Raw genomic sequence first — 4498 nt, 5'->3', positions numbered from 1 at the left:
CGAACCCGCAGGCTCAGGCAATTCACTCACCTCAGCCTCCCAAGGTGCGGGATTACAGGCTGAGCCACCGAGCCCAGCTAAATGTTAGTTCTTAATTGTTTGCATTGTTATTCTGGGGTAGCAACAACTGGCTTTGGGGGAATTCTCCCCACTCTGCCTTACCCTGAAATGGCCCAGGCAGTTTCCTAATAGCTATGATTATGGCTGGATAAGCAATTTCCAGGCTGAAAGTCTTACCTGGAGTTGAGACATGGATATGTAAATATCTCTGTGACTGCAACCTAGCAAGCAATCTCCAGGCTGGTTAACTGTAGAACTTGGGGGTAATGACATCAGTGCTGAGTTCCATTAAGGACTATTTACAAAACCACCAGGATAGTGTTTTCTGCTTTTACTGGAACAGTAGGCCCAGGCTAGAGGGATCTGTTATTTTACCAGGCAAAACTTTGGCTCAGATATGCCAACACATCCCTTAAAGTCTGCAAATCCCAAGTCCTTTTTTTGGCCCCTGGAGCTCAATTTGCAGCAAGAGACCCTGCGGGCAACAGTGAATCACCCCCAAGATGTATTCTGTGTGCAACTTTTCTGAGTTTCCTCATCTGTCAAATGTGTGTATTAATAGCCTTCCCTCATAAGTTGATGTTGCGAGTAAATGAGATACTCGGTGGAAAGCACAATTAGAGTCACGAGAGCAGTGCAGGCAGAGAGTAAGCACTGGATGAGAGTTAGTGATTATCCATCCACAACATCTTTGCTGTTATTGACACACACAATCGCTTCCACCGAGCACAACATACCAATGGGAAAAGCTGGCTCTGAAATCCTCCTTGCTTGCTTGGGAAGAGAGTAGGTTTTTTTCAAACAGCTGATGAGCAGTGATGCTTTGCAAAGCATGGAAGCATTCGTGAGAAATGAGTTGAGTGCACACTGCATGCCTGGCACTCCGACAGGTGCTGGAAATACAGAGCTGAAGAAGAGTCTGCCAGAGACTGCAGGGGAAAGACATAGTGTGCTGAGGCAAAGGCTTATCCAGCACTGATCCCAGATGCCACGGGAAGACAGAGGAGGGGTTGGCCGCACCCCAAAAGGCAGGAAAAGCTTGCCCTGGACCTCCCAGGTGAAGAGGCTAAAGCCCTTATTAATTTCACACCAATTGTAAGAGGACCCAACTTCCTTAAGAGATTGTTGCAATGACCCATTTGTCTCCCCCTTTTATCACCAAGGTCCATTATCGCTGGAAATGAAGCTTTTAAAATTAATAACCTCAGAACGGAAAGCATTTCCCCTGATACTCAGAGGCTCCAGAGGAAATGCCATTGGGTGTTTACCTTACAGCCCCTGCAGGTCAAGTTTCAGCAGCGGGGGTTGGTCAACAGGGGGGTGGACAAGTCCTCATCACATCTCATGTTCTTGCGATGTGGCTCCAGCTCTGACACTGGCCACATGGAGCACCTCGGCCAGGTTCTCGGGGAGAAACACAGCCCTGGCATCAGGAAACCTGGGCTCTGTTCAGACCACGACGACTGGATATGTGCGGCCTTGTCCAATCATTCACTTCTCTGTGAATTGACAAGTTCAACTTGAGAACGTCTAGATAACGGGTATCTCCGATTCAGGGGACTCTGCCCACCACACGTTTCTGTCTGTCCTGCTCCACTGGACCCTTCTCTCACTCTCCCAAAGACAGACACTCTGCGTGCAACTCTTCTGGGCCTCAGGTTCCTCATCTGCAAAATGTTTGTTTTTTGTTTGTTGTTTTGTTTTGTTTATTTTGAGTGAGAGTCTCACTCTGTCATCCAGGATGGAGTGCAGTGGCACAATCACGGCCACTGCAGCCTCCACCTCCTGGGCTCAGGGGATCCTCCCACCTCAGCCTTCCTAGTAGCTGGAACTACAGGTATGTGCCACCACGCTGGGCTAATTTTTTGATTTACTGTAGAGACAAGGTCTCGCCAAGTTGTCTAGGATGCTCTTGAACCTCTGGGTTCAGGCAATCCCCTCGCCTTTGTCTCCTGAACTGCTGGGATTACTGGTATGCACCACTGCGCCAGGTCAAAATGTATGTATTAAGAGTCTGGATGGAAAACAAAACAAACAAACAACAACAACAAAAAAACACCTCCCTGAGATCCTTCTAAGCCTCTATCTCTCTCACCTTTATTTCTCATCTTGAAAAATATTATTTAATAAATGCTGATTCCAGACTTAAAAAAGAAAAAAAATATGTGTTAAAACACTTACATGGTTTAATTCATTTAATCCTCATAACAACTTTCTGAGCCAGGCATTTTTCTTAACCCCAGTTGACATCTGGGAAACTGAGGTTTAGCTCTAGGTGAAATCACACTGCTGGTAGGTGGTTGAACCGAATCTGAATCCAGATTTCCCGCTGCGGGGCAGGTCGCTAACACCTGCTCCATGTGCTCCAAGGTTGCCCCCATGTTCCCTTCCCTCAGTTTTTCTCCTCCTCACTCCACCTCTCATGTCTTCCTCTCTGCACCAAGGATTTCCAGATGACCCCAAGTGGAACCTCGCGTAGGGGATGTTTGTTGGGCTTGGGGTGCACGAACCCCTTTGTCTTTCCAAAAACTCTTGGCTTGCCATGAAATGTCTTCTCTCTTGACTCTTGTCTTAGCTAAGAGACAAGAGTGTGACCAAAACTGGAATTTGAATCTTAAGCAGCAAGGTCAAGAACGCCAGAAGGGTTTAGCATACTGTTCAGTCCATCCAAGCAAAGGCCAGCAAATCTAGTTGAGATGACAAAGATTTGAATGCAAGTTTTTTTAAAAAAGAAAAATTAATGTTAAGGTTCTAGGATGAGCAAAATACTAAAAGTGTAAATAAAGACAGGGTTGATACAACTGACTTTTCCTTCTGCCTCGGGTTCCAATGTGGCTGGACGTGGCACTGCTCCCTTGAGTGGGAGCCCTCCGTGATTGCCTTCCGACATTTGGCCCCTCCCACATTCTTTATTCCAAGGTTGTCCTGGCCTCAGCCTTTTCCCATGTGGTCCCTGCCTGTGTGAAAGGCCCTTTCCCCACCTACCCTTTCTTACCCATGAACTCACCCTCCTAAACCACTATACCTCTCTACGTGACAGTTTTTTCAAGCTCGTGGTGGCTTATGCTTGTAATTCCAGCCCTTTGGAAGGCCAAGGTGAAAGGATCACTTGAGGTCAGGAGTTCAAAACTGGTTGGGCAAGAGAGAAATAGCCTATCCCTACAAAAACCTTTTTTTTTAATTAAAAAATAGAATGGAGATAATTTTAATAAATAGTACCTAATGATAGCTATATTGTGAGGATTAATATCTGTATAGCACCTGACTCAAGGTGGGTACTCAATAGCAGCTTGTTTCAGTGTCAACATTAGCATCAATCCACAAAAAAACAATCCCTTGGCAAAGATCAGGGAGGCTGCTTCCTGCTGGCTCTGTGAAAAACTCACACCTAGTTTGCCACCTTGAAACTTAGTTCAAGAGCAGATGCTTCTTGGAAGCATTTTCCAACCTCCTTCTACCCTCCCCCGCGACGCTCTGAAAAGCCCCACACACCCTGGACATAATTCTACAGGAGTGCATATCCGCGTGCTTTCTAAATAAAGCTTTTCTTGTATTAGCTCTAACAGAGAGCAGTTCTCAATCGCAGGTTCCACTCCTCCCATCTGCTTGGTACACTTGGGTGTTCCCTGGAGTTCTTGTTTAACCCTCTCTTCTAGCTACACTCTCTCCAGGCCATGGACAGATGTCCACAGCCTCCGTGGGCCCTCTTGTCTGTGATTGCTCTGGGAGGTCATCTCTCCAGGCCCAGATTTCCAGATATGTGCTCGGTGTCTCACTAAGTGCCGAAATTCCACTACCAATACAACTCATGATGGCCAGTGATTACCGAATACTAAGTAGGCTCTCTGTACTCAGCGCTCATTCAGTCGTCTCAAAAACCCATTTGACAGATAAAAACCAAAACTACAGAAGGGAATAAAGTCACCCAAAGTTACAAACCAGGGAAGTGGGGGAGCCAGGACTAGAACCTGGCAGCAGATGCTTCTAAAAAAGGTTATCTAAAGGCTCACCTTTTATTTTATTTATTTATTTGTTTATATATTTATTTATTTGTTTGTTTGTTTATTTAGAGTTGGAGTCTAACTCTGTCGCCCAGACTGGAGTCCAGTGGCACGCCCCCAGCCACCGCAGCCTCGGCCTGCTGGGCTCCTGCAATCCTTCCACCTCAGCCTTCCAAGTAACCAGAACCACCTGGAATAAATAATATTTATTTATTATCCTCCCAAAGTGCTGGTATTACACGCTGAGTCACTGAGCCCGGCCAAAGGCTCATCTTTTATTTTTTTATTTATTTTTATTTTTATTTTTTTGAGTTGGAGTCTCACTCTGTCGCCCAGACTGGAGTGCAGTGGCCGCTCCCGGCCACTGCAGCCTTGACCTGCTGGGCTCTGGCGATCCTTCCGCTTTAGCCTTCTGAGTAGCTGGAATTACAGGCATG

Source organism: Carlito syrichta, unplaced genomic scaffold (assembly GCF_000164805.1).
Source record: "Carlito syrichta isolate Samal-C Ts95f unplaced genomic scaffold, Tarsius_syrichta-2.0.1 Scaffold308355, whole genome shotgun sequence".
Taxonomy (NCBI): domain Eukaryota; kingdom Metazoa; phylum Chordata; class Mammalia; order Primates; family Tarsiidae; genus Carlito; species Carlito syrichta.
The sequence above is the reverse complement of the archived record's forward strand: the minus strand, read 5'-3'. Positions refer to the sequence as shown.